We start from the raw sequence: 16,321 nt of genomic DNA on the forward strand, positions 1-16,321 counted from the left end.
TGTCCAGATGGCCCAGGGCTGAGAATGTCCAGGAGGCCCAGCCTCAAAGGCCAGCTGGGTGTTTCAGGTTTAGGACACACTGTCCCCACAGGACTCACCAGACCCCCAGGAATCCAGTTCTAGATGGCCTGAAATGCTCAGCTTTTGGCGTTCTGGAGGCTGAGCCCTGGATGCCACTGTGGAACTGACACTCCCGGGCTGGGGTGTAGGGGTGAGTGAGGTGGCATTGGAGGTGGGGGGTGGGGGTATCCCTGCTGGCTTCTCAGCCCCTAGAAGAGCTGCTGAGCTACTTCATCACGCAGGTTCATGGACATTCACCTGTGCAGTCCTGGTACTCAGCAGGGTCCATGTTTGGCTGAATATTCTGCCATCACCCTTTTGAAGTTCTTAATCATTTTGGAGTACAGGGCCTGGAATTTTCATTTTGCACTGGGTCTGGTAAATTGTGTAGCCTGTCCTGGCTTCATGCTTTGGTTTCCTCCAGTAGTAGCTTCTCCCTCAAGTGGGGCATTCAGGTGCACCCCTCAGCCACCCCCAGCCAGCCATGAGTGCTTTAGGTAAGCCCAGTTCCTAAAAAGTGGTGGGGGACAAGCTTCTGCCCCTCCAACCCAACAGTAGGAACCTTTCCGAAAAAGCTCAAGGCCAGCAGTGTGATAGTGGGCAAGTCACTCTTTTCCGAGCTTTTGGGCATGCTAATATAAAAAGCACAGTGCCTGCAACAAAACGAGCACTCAATAAAGTAGAACTATTATTTTGTTTTAAAAATGAGGATTATTACAAGCGCTAAATTGGAGGAAGGGAGAAAGGGAAGGGTCAGCCCATCCCTATGGACCTGCCCCAGGAAGGAGGAGCCGCCCCTCCCCTGGCCCCGCCCTCCTTGCTTTCCGAGGGTGGAGACCCCCCGCCCAGGGCAAAGACGAGGGGGCGGAGGAGCGGGAGCGACACATTTTTGAGTTGTGACCAAGTGGAAACTCCCTCCCGGAGGCGGAAGCCGGGGGCGCCCCACTGGGGCCGGAGCCTCCGCCGGGGAGGGATCGGCGGCCCGGGGGCGGGGCGCCGCGGGGACACGGGACACGCCCCTCGCCTGTCTTTATGAATATGAATGAGCCGGCTCGGGCGAGCGGAAGTGCGAGGCGGCTCCGGTCCAGTGGCCCCGCCCCCGCCGTGGCCCCGCGCCCCGGGGGCGTGGTCTGCCCAATGACGCCCCGCCCTCCGCCCCGCGCGGGGCCTCCTTCCGGCCGGCGCGCCCGGGATGTGACCTCGCGGGCGCGCGCCGGAGCCACCTTGGGGGAGGTGCCTGCGCGCCCCCCGCAAAGGTAGGGCCGCCCTTTGTCCTCCGCGCCGCCCCCGGGAGCCCGCGTTCCGCAGCCAGCTGAGGCCCGCGGCCCCCCGCGCGCTGCTCCTCTGGCCTGGGCTGGGCTTGACTGCCCCCCAGGGCGGGGTCGGCCCCAGGGCTAGGCTCCCTGGATAGGACTCCTTCATTCACTCCTGGCGCTCGCCCCCTGGGTGGGCCGTACTGCGAAAGCCCTGCCCTCAGAGGGCTTACGAACGTAAGCCTGGGCGAGAGAGGCCAGCGGGGTGACTCAGTAGGATGTCCAGTATGTCCGAGAGAGTGTTAAGGCGAGGATGAACAACGAACAACGGGGGGGGGGACCGCGTCAACCAGCCGACTAGGCAGGGTCCCTGAGGAGAAGCCAGGGAGCAAACCTATGCCAGGGGTTTTCAGGAGCCCCAGGGCACTGAGGCCTGTGTGGCTGGAGTGGAGAGAAGGGAGAACGAAAAGGGTGGAAGAATGATAAAATAGCTCAAGTGTGGAACGGGTAGCGGGCAAAGCGCTAGGTGCTTTATGCATATAATTTCCTTCATTCCTCGGGACAACCGGGACCTGGACAGTACCATTAAGTGAGAGGAAATGAGGTTCAGGAAGGTTAAATAACTTGCCCAAGGTCACACAGCATTGGAGCCCAAGGAAATTTAGGTCATTGCCTGAAACACACCCAGGAGACCCAGGGTGGGGTGACCTTGCCCAAGACAGGTCCTCTATGCCGGACCTCAGTTTCCTCCCAGAGTCCTAAACGGAAATGGGGATGACTGACCTGGAATGAAGGATGGGCAGGCAGGGCCGGTTTTGCCAACAGTCGGCCCTAAAAGCCAGCCTGCTGTAATGTATACCCAGCAATTGGGGCTCTGAAACCCAGCCTCAAATCAGTGCACAGGACAAGGGTGTAGTGGGCGCCTCCGAGCACGTCTGGGAAGCACTTGTCACCCCTCCAGGCTCTGGAGCAGGTACAAGTGGCTTCAGAGAGGGAGGGTGGAAGGCCGAGAGCCTGGGGCGGGGCGTGGGGGGGGGGCGGGAAGGGGGGCAGTATGGGCGAGTGCTCCGAGCAGTAACAAAGGCAGTGCCTGCGGTGCCAGGCAGGCAGGCCGAGTGTATTCACCAGCGACTGCAGACCACCAGAATCACGCAAACCTCCTTGTGAGCCTGCAGCAATGAAAACGTGCGCATGAAACCCACCCAAGTCTGCCCTGGCAAGCGGATTCCCTGACCGCTGCCCGTGGCGGGGAGGGTGGGGGGAGGGCCTCAGGGTTGCCAATCCGAGTTCTCTACGAACTGCTTTCTCTGCTGTGGGAAGGGGGGAAATGTGGAAAAAGGAGGTAGGTCTGCCTGTGCCTCTGATTCCAGGAAGGCCTGTGGGTTTCTACTGGGGGCAGGGATGGCAAATCATGCAATTTACTCCTTCGGCTGGACACACCTTCCAGTCTTGGCCTTGGGGCTGTGGCGTGAAATGTAGGCCTGAGGTTAGGAGTGGGTCCCAACCCTCTGTGTCCAAGCCTCAGGTCACCAGTCAGTCAGAAGTCCTGATGGTACAGGTCCACAGGGGGACTTACTGTTAGGTGCATTTTGTAGAGGAGAAAGGCTCCGAGAGGTTAAGTGATTTGCCTGAGAGTGCACAGCTATAAAGTAGCCAAAGATGGGACTGTTGGACTCCCGAATCCTGTGCCTCAGGGAGCTGATTCATCCCCACAGAGGGGATATACTTTACTTTTGGCTTGGAGAACACCGCCCCCCCCCCCCCACACACACACACACATATTCTGTGGGGATCATGACCAAAGGGGACAGAGACGCTTTGAGCTCTTCTTTCCTCTCTGCTCTGCAGTCCTTCGGCCTTGTCCCCAGGCCTTTGTGTCTAGGCCAGATGAGTCGGTCCTTTCTCAGGAGGGACTGGTGTAGGTGCGGCCAGAGACGCCTTAGCAGATGCCCGGCAGGGCCATCCAGCTGGGGCTTCCTCCTCGTCAAGTCTGGGGCTTTGGTTTTGGAGCTGGGCCCATCAGGCGAATGAGTCCACCTGGGCACCTGGGACCCATCTGCGTGCCCTGGCCTTGAACTAAGGGGGCAGCTGGAGTTAGGGCCACTGACCAGGTGGGCTGCAAGTGTGAGGGTGCCCAGGTGGAGGGAGATAGGTCTGAGACTCATGGTGATAGCATGCCACGACATGTGAGCAGGTCCCCTCAAGTAACCCCCGGGGACGGGGGCCTGTGGTGAACAGTCGCTCCCTGTGCGTTGTTTCCTATTGAGCTGGTCCTCCCCTCCCTGCGGACTTGTGCTTCTCTGCAATATTCTGAGTCTTAGAGCCCCAGCAGGTTCTCAAACTTAACCAGCTGTCCCACTAAGTCTGAGGCAGAGCCCAGGGGTCTGCATGTTTAACAGGCTCCCAAATGGTTGGATGTATGTGGTCCTCTAACTCGGCCTGGACCTCCCAGCCTGGCAGCCATGAGAAACCCCTTCCCTTCCAGCACTTTCTAGCAGAGCGGAGCCTGGTGTGGGCTGGGTTCCATGACTGGATTTAAACGCATCCCAGTCTCTGTTGGAGCGCTGTCATCAGCACAGCTTCTCCCCTGTTTACAATAAATGATGGCGTCTCAAGCGATAGCCCTGTCTCCAGCCCTCCCCTGCCAGGTTTCCCCGAAGAGCCGAGCCGTCCGCCCTACGTCGCCCACTTTCTTCTGAGCTCCCTGTCCTGAGCTTCCCTCAGGCAGTTCTTTGCACAGAGACCTCTGAGCTGCTTCTCCACCAGCCCCAGGTTGTGCCTACCTCCTCAGCCCTCTGGGCTCTATACCGGCTTCCTGTCTGCCTGTGGTATTCCCTGAGCTTCTGTCCTTGGACCTCCTTTGCTAGACGTGTGTCAAAGAGGCATAGCCAGGGGAACACCCATCTCTATTCAGGGCAATCCCTAGTGTTTCTACTCAGTCTCTGGGGTGTGCCAGGCTGATTTTTCTATGGGCTGACCTGAGGTTTCCCCTAGGCTAGCCCACTGAGCTGTTCCAAATAGACTCTGATTTGAGGGGAACCTGGCCACGCCTTCATCCTAAGGTGGTCTGGCTGGTGTGGGTTCTACATGGCTCCTTCCCAAAGCAGCACACCCTGATAGGGGAAAAACTACCTGCCGTTTTTAAAAAAATACTTGTTTATTAATTTTTGAGAGAGAGAGGGAGGGAGGGGGGGCAGGCAGAGAAAGAGGGAGACAGACAATCCCAAGCAGGCTCCACGCTGTCAGTGCAGAGCCTGATGCGGGGCTTGAGGCCACACACCGTGAGATCATGAGCTGAGCTGAAATCAAGAATCAGAATCGGACACTTAACCACCTGAGCCACCCAGGTGCCCCAGCACCTGCCTTTTTATTTTTTATTTTTTGCCATCAAAAAAAAAAATGTTTATTTTTGAGAGAGAAAGAGAGCATCAGCGAAGGAAGGCAGAGAGAGAGGGGGCAGAGGATGCTGAAGCAATCTCGGAGCTGACTGCAGAGAGCCCGATGTGCGGCTCCAACTCACGAACTCAAGATCATGACCTGAGACACCCAAGCGCCCTAGCACCTGCCGTTTTTAAGGGAGCCATCCAGTAGCCAGGCTTTCCTGCTGGGAACTTCTGACTTCTGTGTGCTTTTCCTGATAAAAGGATTAGTACCCTCTCATCTTCCTGACCATGCCGTCTACCTGGCACCCCAGGCACTGGTCTCTTTGCACCTCTGTCTCCCATGTCTAACTACTTTTAAAAAAAATTTTTTTCTTAACATTTATTTATTTTTGAGAGGCAGAGAGAGACAGAGCATGAGCAGGGGAGGGGCAGAGAGAGAGGGAGATGCAGAATCAGAAGCAGGCTCCAGTCTCGGAGCCGTCAGCACAGAGCCCGACACAGGGCTCGAACTCAGGATCCACGAGATCATGACCTGAGCCGAAGTTGGACACTTAACCGACTGAGCCACCCAAGTGCCCCTCTAACTACTTTTTAAAACTATTTTATTTACTTATTCTTCCTTCCATTCTTCCTTCCTTCCTTCCTTTTCTTTCTAAATGTTTTTTTTTTTTTTTTTGAGAGAAACAGAGGATGAGCAGGAGGCAGAGAGAGAGGAAGATACAGAATCCAAAGCAGGCTCCAGGCTCTGAGCTGTCAGCACAGAGCCCAATGCAGGAGAGCTTAGATTTTAGTGGGGTACAGATAGAAGAAATGTGTAGGGCCTCCTGTCAGAACTTGCCTGAGGACCGCTTTCCTCCCTGTCTGCCCGGGGGGCACACACCGGGACCCCCCTCTCTCCTCTCCCCTGTTTCTTGTACTTGAAACCTCAAGTGGTAGACATTGGCTGAACTGGGCTGGCTATAGGTTTGACCCTTACGAGAAGGGAGGTGGATCAAACAGGACCTGATGTAGGGTTTGAAGGGACTGGGTTACTCAGGGGTTGGGGCAGCATGAGTATGGAAGGAAAGGGAGAGCTCAGGGCACCGCAGGGCAGGTTTTAGGGAACTGGAAGTCAAACCCACAGTGAGATACCACTTTCCAACCCCCAGGATGGCTATAACAAAAGAGGAACGATAGTTACGTGTTGGGGAGGATAGGGAGGAATCGGAGCCTCACACACTGCTGGTGGCAATGTCAAATGACGCAGCCACTTTAAAACAGTCTGGCAGCGGGGAGCCTGGGTGATTCCGTCAGCTAAGCATCCACCTGCAGCTCAGGTCGTGATCTCACGGTTCAGTTGGTTAGTTCCAGCCCCACATCAGGCTCTGTGATGTCAGTGCGGAGCCTGCTGGGGATTCTCTCTTCCTTTCTCTCTGCCTCACCCCACTTGTGCTCTCTCTCTCTCTCAAAATAAATAAATAAACTTAAAAAAAAAAAAAAAAAAAACAGTCTGGCAGCAACTCAACATAGAGATACCACTTGACCCAGAAATTGCACTGCTAAGTATCTACCCAAGAGCAATGAAAACGTATGTCCATGCAAAAACGTGTAGAGGTATTCAGAGCAGCATTACAACAGCCAAAAGTGGAAACAACCCAAATGTCCATCAACTGATGAATGGGTAAATAAAACATGGTCCGGCGCATCTGGGTGGCTCAGTTCAGCGTCTGACTTCAGCTCAGGTCGTGATCTCGTGGTTCGTGGGTTTGTGCCTCACATTCGGCTCTCTGCTATCAGTGCGGAGCCTGCTTCACAATCTCTGTTCCCCTCTCTCTCTCTCTCTGCCCCTCCCCCGTTACCGCACGCGTGCTCTCTCAAAAAAAAATAAGTAAATAAATAAACATTAAAAAAAAAAAAACCACGTGGTCCATCCATACAGTAGAGTATTATCGGCCATAAAAAGAACAGAAGCACTGGCACCTGTTCCATCACCGATGAACCTTGAAAGCGTAAGTGCAAGAAGCCAGACACAAAGGGCCACATACTGTGATTCTGTTGACAGGAAACACCCAGCATAGGCAAATCCACAGAGGCAGAAAGCACACTAGCAGGTGCTGGGGACTGGGGGTGTGGTGATGGACAGTAAATGCTAGTGGGTGCCAGGTGTCTTTTTGGGGTGTTGCAAATGTTCTAAATTGTGCACAACTGGAAGCCGTTGACTTGTATACTTAAATTTTTTTTTAACATTTATTTTTGAGAGACAGAGAGAGCATGAATGGGGGAGGGACAGAGAGAGAGAGGGAGACACAGAATCAGAAGCAGGCTCCAGGCTCTGAGCTGTTAGCACAGAGCCGGACAAGGAGCCCGAACCCACGAATACTTGTATACTTTATACTTTGTATACTTTAAACCGGTAAATTGCATGACATGTGAATGCTATCTCAACAAAGCTCTAATTAAAGCAATATAGGCGGACCTCCCCGTATTAATTCTGATAGAAACCTGAGGAAGCGACCTCAAGAGCTTGGTGAGTGGGGGCACCTGGGTGGCTCAGTCAAGCGCGTGACTCTTGGTTTTGGCTCAGGTCATGATCTCATGGTTCTTGAGTTCGAGCCCCGCGTCAGGTTCCACAGTTGGCAATGTGGAGTCTTCTTGGGACTCACTCTCTCCCTCTCTTTCTCTGTCCCTTCCTTGCTCTTGTATGGTCTCTCTCTCAAAATAAATAAAATAAACAAAAAGAACTTGCCGAGTGCCAGGGGTTCTCTGGACCACAATGCTGTAGTTCTCGTGAAATGATCACTGAGAAGTGCTTTGGAGAGGACGTTTCAGACCTCTGCTTATGAGTCACCTCTGAGAGAGGCCCCTACCCCAATACCCTCCCTCTGTCACTTGTCATCTTTTGCAGCCCTTCTGTCTTTCCTTTATAGTTCTTCCCACCCTTGGAATCGTTTTCTGTATGTGGACCCGATTTTGTCTGACTCGTGCTGGGCTGAGTTCCACGACACCAGGGGCTTGTCCACATCTTGTTCGTCCCCATAGTAGGTGCTCAGATACCTGCTGAATGGATGAACCCATGACTGCCGCTAACAGCTGGGGGAGGTCTGGGCTGGTCAGTGCTCGCTGCAGGAGAGAGAGTCAGCAGAGCAGATCAGGGTGTCTCCCGGCCCCAGTGGCTTTCTTTTTCTCTCTGTTGCAGTTCCAGGAGAATGTCTCTGGAAAGGAAGCCCAAGGCCTGGTCTGGCTGGGAAGAGGCGAAAGGGGAGGGGAGCAGGAGTGGGGGCCGGGCGGGCGGGCGGGCCTGGGGAGGAAGTCTGCAGCCCCAGGCTGCTGAGGGTGTGGCGTCTGTGTTTGCACCTTTGGAATGCAGCTGATTCACTCTGGGGGGAGCCTTGTGCAGCCACTGCTGCCGCCTTGGAGCTGACATCTGGCGGCTGAATTCCAGGAGGAGAGAGACAGATTCCTACAAGCAGATGCCAACTCTGAAGGTCAAACTAAGCTATGGAGCTGCTTTAGGAGGAGGCCCAGAGAGTCCAACACGGCCCCACCCCAGGATTCTGGGAGAGAGGTGAGGCCCCATCCCCAGCTGAGACCCAGGCCCTGAACTACCAGATCCTCTGTGGGAACAGCCTGGGGCAGGGAAGCCTGAGGTCTGCAGTCAGAGCTGGGTTCAAAGACCAGTTACTTAACAGCTCGTATAACTGCAGAAGCCAAGGGCCTTAGCTGGTCCAGTGCTCAGCAACAGCACCGGGACACTGGCTCGCCTCCCCTGGCCCAGTGTCCTCTGTGTTGCTCTGCTTTCCGGCCAGTGCTTCCTGAAGCCTGAGAACTCCCAGCCTGCCTCTCCCTGGGGCTCCTGCAAAGTCTGGAGACTCCGGGTTCCAGCTCACCCCAGATGCTGATTGGACAAGCCTGGCTCAGGAGCTTGCCCCGGGATAGGGCCAACACCCCTAGAACCACATGGAGAAAGTGGGAGTGAGGGGTCCCCCAAAGGAGCCAATGCCAGGCGCTGGGCAGAAACTGCACACACGCCCACCCTGCTAAGCTCCCTCTATAGGACCGGCTTCTGGGGCACTGTGCTTAGCTTTCTTTTACCTACTGGGTGTCCCACTGGCTAGGTTCCTTAGGCTCTCAGAAGCTCATTTTCTTCGTCTTTGAAATCTCATAGGATTCTTTTAAGGATTGAAGGAGACAGTGCGTGCAAATCCCTTGGCACCTTCCTGGCCCAGAGGAGGGGCTGAGGCTAACTGGTTCCCTTTATCTTCCCTGTATGTAGGTTCTCTATGATTCCATCTAGATCTCTGTGGTCTGAAAGGGTGGTGTGTGTGTGTGTATGTGTGTGTATGCACGTGTGTGTGCATGTGTGCACAGTAGGCCTGGCCCTTTCTCTTCTCCAAGGCATTTGTATTGTTTGGCTTCTCCCCAGAGAGGGTTGGCTTCTCCCCAGAGACTACACAAGGACAGAGGATGGAGGCAAGAGGGACCGGAGAGGGAAGGGAGAAACCTGTGGGCTCAGACCTGCATCTGGAGTCCCCTCTGCATGCCCTCAGCTCTGGCTGTGGCTGGAGGAAGGGCCCAGTCTCTAAGGAGTAGCTGCCTCCGTCCCTCCCGTGCCACATTATCAGTGTGTCTGGTCATTTGACACTGGGCGTGAGGGGTCCTGCCCTGAACTAGAGTTGCTGATCTCGTATGGTCTCTCTCCTGCAACCCTGGAACCTGGGGCCAAGTGTCCGACTTGGGCTCAGCTCATGATCTCACGGCTTGTGTGTTCGAGCCCCATGTTGGGCTTTGTGCTGATGGCTCAGAGCCTGGAGCCTGCTTCGGATTCCGTGTCTCCCTCTCTCTCTCTCTCTCTCTCTCTCTCTCTCTGCCCCTCCCCCACTCGTACTCTGTCCCTCTGTCTCTCTCCAGAGTGAATAAACATTAAAAAAAATTAAAAAAAAAAAAGAGGATGCCTCGTGCCCAGAGTAGTTCAAGCCTCTTGGACACTTGAGGAGAAATCTGGAGCTTCTGGGAGGGCACAGAGCAGGCCTCCTGTAAACTCTGCACCTGCTTGTGACCTGAAGTAAAGCACTTCCCATCACCTGCATGGGGCGTGCAGAGTACTAGAAGGGCTGTGTCACCCTAAGCTTGGCACCCTCCACCCCTGCGAGCCCTCCTCAGTGTCACACCTCTGAGCCTGCACAAGTCCACGTGTGCCCTTGTCCCCACTGAACAACTCAAGTCCTCCAAGTTGTGGCCTGTTCACTTCCTCTTAGGGAAGAAGCGTTTCCTGCCAGCCTCGTGCCCCTGGGTTATTCTCACTTTCACAGCCACGTGTTCAGGGCCTCTGCGTAGAGCTGACATGGCAGTCGGTGGCTGCTACCACTGGTGGCTCGTCCATGACCCGTGCACCCTAAATCTGCTGAGAGCATTCTGCCCAGTTCCCTGCTGGGTGTTGAGCATTTAAAAATACGTTCATCCTGTCTCTTTCATTATGGGACAGACTCTCAGAATTTGAAGGACAAAGTCATGAGAACTGCATTTGCTGAGCTCTTACCAAGTGCTTTAAAAAAAATTGGGATGTAATTCACATACCATAAAAGTCACCTTTTTGTTTTTTCATTTTTCCCTTTTCTTTTTTTTTTTTTTAACATTTATTTATTATTTTTGAGAGGCAAACAGGGCGTGAGCGGAGGAAGGGCAGAGAGAGAGGGAGACACAGAATCTGAAGCAGGCTCCAGGCTCCGAGCTGTCAGCACAGAGCCCCAAAGCAGGGCTCGAACCCACCAACCGTGAGATTGTGACCTGAGCCGAAGTCAGACGCTTAACCGACTGAGCCATCCAGGTGCCCCAAAACTCACCCTTTCAAAGTGTATAATTCAGTGGATTTTAGTATGTTCACAGAGTTGTGAACATCATCACAATCTAATTCCAGAAAATTTTCATCATCCCCAGAAGAAACACCTGTAGGTTCACCAGTTGCAACAAACGGACCGCTCATGCGGCGGGTGTTGAGGATAGGGGAGGCTGTGCATGTGTGGGGGCAGCGGGTGTGTGGGAAATCTCTGTACCTTCTGCTCAGTATGGTTTATGAGCTTAAAACTGCCATAAAAAAAAAATAGAATAGAACAAAACAAAGCCAAAAGGAAACCCTGAGTCCACTATCAGGGCCTCTGCCTCCTCCCTCCCCCCACCCCTGGCGACCACCAGCCTGCTTTCGGTCTCCGTTCTGGGCATCTCCTGTAAATGGAAGCATACCACCATGACCTTTGGTGTCTGGCTTCTCCCACTGAGCACCACGTCTTTGAGGTTCATCTGCATTGTAGCAGGTGTCTCTATCCCATTCCTTTTTATGGCCAAATAATATTCCACTGTGTGGCTGGATCAGAAGTTGTTTATCCCTTCATCCATCCGTGGACATTTGGGTTGTTTCTACCTTTTGCAAACAATCCTGCAATGCTTTTGTGAAGGAGAAGGCTTTCAAACTAAGTGCTTTTTGAGGAACACCTCATTTAATCCTCATAGAAATCCTGAATGTCAGTGCTGGTATGTTCCGCCTCCGGATGAGGCTGCCAAGGTTCCGAGAGGTGAGTCAAGGTCACACAGCTGGAAGCCCTGGGATTCTCCCGCTCCTGGTCAGCAGGATCCCGTGATGCCTGCGAGGTGTTTCTGTTCAGTTTTAGCGGAGCCTTGCTGAGGACTGCCCCTCAGTAAATGCTGCTGACTCTTCAGGGGTCCTGCAAACCTCAAGCCTCACAGCGCTCTGTGATCTGTTCACCTGCTCTGGGGACGCACCCGGGGGTTATGGGAGGTCCCGACTCCCCCAGATTCATCCATAGATCTGGGACCAGGCATTTCCCCTGCCTCCTCTGGATGCTGCTCTCAGCATCAGTCCTTGCTTTCCTGGGGGTCCCGGGGCTGCCTTTCTTGGATTTAGCACATAGACCCGTGTTCACCTGCTGGTGAACTTTGCTTTTCCCACCTTCTCCTGTGGCACGGAGGTAAGTGTGCCAGTCAGGCAAGCCCAGGTTCAAGTCTGCTCTGGCATTCTGACTGTGTGGCTTTGGGCAACTTTCTTTTCTTTTTTTTTTTTTTTTTTTAATGTTTATTTGTTTTTGAGAGAGAGAGACAGAGTGTGAGTGGGGAAGTGGGGGAGGGACAGAGAGAGAGAGGGAGACACAGAATCCGAAGCAGGCTCCAGGCTCTGAGCTGCCAGCACAGAGCCCGACGTGGGGCTCGAACCCACAAACTGCAAAATTACGGCCTGAGCCAAAGCTGGACGCTTAACTGACTGAGCCATCCCGGGCACCCCTTTGGGCAACTTTCTTCACTTGTCTGAGCCTGTGCTCGTTGGTAGTGGTGGATACTACCTGTGGACTTAGTGCTATGGTGGATGAGGACTGACCAAGGGAAGGGAGATGAGGCACTCCCTCTGTAGCCAGCACCTCACACACTCGTGGGAAGGGACAGTCTCCTCTTGGACCTCACTGCACAGGCAGGCTGGCAGCCAGCCCAGGGAGTGGACAGGGAGCTTTGTGTGTCTCCTTGCCCCTGGGGCTGTGGGAGGCTCCTGTGACTGAGTTCTGCTCAAGGAGGGGGATGTCAAGGCCGGGCCTCCGAGGTCAGGACCCCGCCGAACCTTCCCGTTCGCCCCAGTCTGCCCTCTGCCCGGCTCCCCGCCCGCTGCTCTGGCAAAAGCTGCACAGCAGGGCCCAGTGCGTTCTCTGCTGGTTGCCTGGGTACGGTCCTCAGCCCCTTCCCCAGAGCTGCAGCACAGACCTGCTGCCCCCTGGCCCGAGGGCTTGGATACCGGCCATGACTGTGGACCACCGTAAGTGGTGGCCCACGGCATGAGGCAGGAAGGGCAACGTACTGAGGGGATGTGCGCCAAGGACGAGAGGACATCCTCTGGCCTGGCCGCGAGAGTGGAGCCTCAGGGTCCTGCCAGGGAAACCCTCTCTTCTCACTGCTGTTGTGGCTCAGCCTTTCAGCCTTTCCTGGCCCTGCCCCTCTCCTCCTGCTTCTCACATAGCAGCTTCTGAGTTACTGGCACCACCCTGTGCTGCTGCTTTTGCTGTTGCTGAGGCCACTGCACCAGACGGAAGTTAACCCCAGGTGTGCTGGTGCTGGCAGCCACGGCCAGCGATGAACAGCAGGGGCTCGCTGGCCGGAGGTGCTGGAGGAGGAGACCAGCTGCTTTGCTCCAGCCTGGTTCCCCTTCTGGAGTGTTCATCTCTTCTCCTTCCTCTCTGTCTGCCCAAATTTGAATCCAAAGCCTGTCCTGACCCCTGGGAGTTGTTTCTTCCTTTGGCTGTCTGGGCAGTGACAGTTGATCACAGAATGTGGCTTCTTTCTCACCGTGTACTTGACCTTGTCATTTGACACAGATCACATTTTCTCCCTCGCAGCCCCATATCCTTCACCACACCCAGGTAGGCTCCTCTCTTGCACCTGGCCTTATCTGGCCAGGTGAGCTCTCGAGTCCTGAGGCCACCGGGAAAAACCATCCTTGAGGCTGGAGCATGGGCGGTCGTGAGGGGTCTGAGGGAGCCAGGCGCTGGCTCTGACCATCTGGGATGATTCTGGGCAAGTTCCTAGGCTGTCACGGGACTTCAGGTGCCATAGTGAGGACCAGACAGAACGGGAGTAAAGCCGCCAGAGCAGCAGCTGCCACAGGGGCACCGGCCACTGATGCACACACACACACACGTGTGCCTCTCCATACGCTGGGCTCTGAGCCCACCCTTCCCCGGGGAGAGCTGCTCCTGCAGCCCACCCAGGTCTGCGTTGTCACCAGAGCAGGCCTCTGTCCAGAGCATGACTTGGCCCAGCCCAGCCCATCCTTTTCTGTCCTCACATGGGACTTGAAATCCTGCTTTCTGTCCCCCACCTCTGTCCACTCCTTCGGAGGAGAGCTGGCTGCCCAGAGGGATGCTGGATACACTCCCCGAGCTCAACAGCATCCTCATTTGTCCACTTCCTGTGCCCTATGCTGTGTACCTTTTCCCTGAACCCCAAATACTCCTTCCTGGATTTTTGTGTGCCTCTGCTCAGCCTTTCCCCTCTTGGTTGACTTGCTCTCCTTTTAATGTCGTCCAGAGGCCCCGAGGGCCCCGTCCCCATTTCCCCCTGAACTCCCCAGTGGGAAGGGCCCAGGCTAGGTGTAAGGTCCCACATTTCCCTGGGGGAGGGGAGGAGTCCCTAACAGAGTGGGGGTGGGGGGTGGGTGTGAAATTTCCCCATGTAGTGTGAGGGAATGAGCTGGGTGCTGACCGGGTCCAGGACAGGGCGCACTGATGGAGGGAGAGCAGGGGTGAGGGCAGGAGCCGGCTCCAGTGTGCTGAAGTGTCAGGCCTCGAGACACCAGGAACCAGACCGGAGGTGGGGATAGGGGTGCATGCCAGAGATGGACTTCGGCCCCAGCCCCCTTCAAGGGCTTGCTTATGAATCAGATTTAGCTGGAGAAAGAAAGCAGGCATTGGGAGGCCAGGGCCTTAAGGCACCTAGAGAAGCCTGGAGCCCCCTGGGTCTGCAGAGCCTTGGGGGTGTGGGGAGGCAGGTAGTCTGCCCCTCCACCCCAGTACCTACCTTGTATTCCGCCAGGCTTGCACACAAAGCGTCGTGTGGGCCGGGCGCCCCCTAGTGGTTGGGGGACTCTAGCCTCGTTGACCTGGAGATCTCCCTGTCTAGGCTAGTAAAGGAGACCAGGGCATTGGGGAGATACTGGGCTTTGCTCCAAACCCCAGGAGGGCCGTCTGACTCTTACTCGGCCTTCCTGGGAGCATTCAGGATCTTCTCCGTGGCAGGGGCATTTTGCTTCTAAGGAGCCCCATCCCTGCTTTCAACAGCTGGTATCTACCCCCCACCTCCTCGCCCAGCAGGCCGGGGCTCAAAAGGCCATCTGGTGCATTCCCCAGCTCCTGGGCGTATTTGTGTAGAGGAAGAAGCCTCAAATTAGGGTTAGGACCTTAGGTTTCTGTTTGAGTTCATCTGCAGTTCTCTAGATATCCTTAGACAAGTCCCTCAACATTCTCGGGGCACCTCGCTGGTGTTCCCCACTCTGTGGTAGCAGACCCCCAGGGACATTTGCCCTTGGACCCTCCCCTCCCATTGAGCGTGGGCGGAGCCTGTGCGGACAGTGTAACTCCCATGATTAGCTCATGTTGTATGGCACTGTTGACCCTGAGATAGATTAGTCACGAACCCTTTATTATTTTTATTACAAAAGTCTTTTTTATGTTTATTTTTTTTGAGAGAGAGTGATGGAGGGTGAGCAGGGGAGGGGCAGAGAGCAAGGGCAATACAGAATCCAAAGCAGGCTCCAGGCTTGGATCAGGAGCCCTTTAAAAGCAGAGATTTTGGGGCGCCTGGGTGGCTCAGTCGGTTGAGTTTCCGACTTTAGCTCAGGTCATGATCTCCACGTTGGTGAGCTCATCCCCCGCGTCGCGCTCCCTGCTGTAAGCACAGAGCTCGCTTCTGATCCTCTGTCCCCATGTCCCCTGCTTGTGCTCTCTCTCTCAAAAATAAATACATAAAACATTTAATTTTTTTTTTAGTATTTATTTATTTTTGAGAGAGAGAGAGAGAGAGAGAGACAGGGTATGAGTGGGGGAGGGGCAGAGAAAGAGAGAGGGAGACACAGAATCTGAAGCAGGCTCCAGGCTCTGAGCTGCCAGCACCGAGCCTGAAGTGGGGCTTGATCTCAGGGTTCGTGAAATCATTACCTGAGCTGAAGTCGGTCGCTTAACCGACTGAGCCACCCAGGCACCCCAAATAAATAAAACATTTAAAAGCAGAGACTTTTCTCTCCGCTGCCTGTAGAAGAGGAAATTAGAGATTCAAAGTGAGAGACGGGTCGTCCTAAGAGACAGCTTCTGTGGCTCAGCCATCCGAGCTGAGGGGCCACAGGGCAAGACCTGAGGGGATGGCTTCTAGGAGCTGAGCTCGGTCACCAGCCAACAGCCAGCAAGACATCGGGGACTTCAGTCCTATAGCTGCGAGAAACGGAATTGCACCAACAGCCGGTGAGCCTGGAAGAGGACCAGAGCCCCAGATGAGATCGTAGCCTCATATCACCTGGATTTCAGCTGGTGAGACCCTAAGCTGAGAGCCCAGCCATGCCTTACCCGGCCATCTGACCTCTTGAACTGAGCGATGACAAGTGGGTGCTCTTTAAGCCAATACGTTTGTGGAAGCTTGTCACCCAGCAGAAGGAAACGAACACATCCTCGGTCCAAAGAGAAGAGGAGAATTCCAGACACAGGCAGGATAAAAATTTAAAAATGAGAAAAATCTGGGGCGCCTGGGTGGCTCATTCAGTTAACAGTCTGATTCTCGGTTGCAGCTCAGGTCATGATCTCACGGTTCGGGATTTCAAGCCCGGGTCAGGCTCCAGCTGGCAGCGTGGAGCCTGCTTGGGATTCTCTCTCCCCTCCTCTCTCTCTGCCCCTCCCCCGCTCACTTTCTCTGTCTCTCAAAATAAATAAATAAACTTAAAAAAAAAAGGCAAAAATCCATCGTGCCCCCCCGCCCCCACCCACAGGTGCTATGTGGGGTTCAAACCTGCAACAGCCGTCCTGCTGGCTGCGGTACACATCCCACATCCCTCATGCAAGCTTCCAGCCAGCCTGGGATGAGAGGAGACAGAGCAGTGTTTGCTGTGACCAG

The sequence above is a fragment of the Panthera onca genome, chromosome E3 (assembly GCF_046562875.1).
Source record: "Panthera onca isolate mPanOnc1 chromosome E3, mPanOnc1 haplotype 2, whole genome shotgun sequence".
Classification (NCBI taxonomy): domain Eukaryota; kingdom Metazoa; phylum Chordata; class Mammalia; order Carnivora; family Felidae; genus Panthera; species Panthera onca.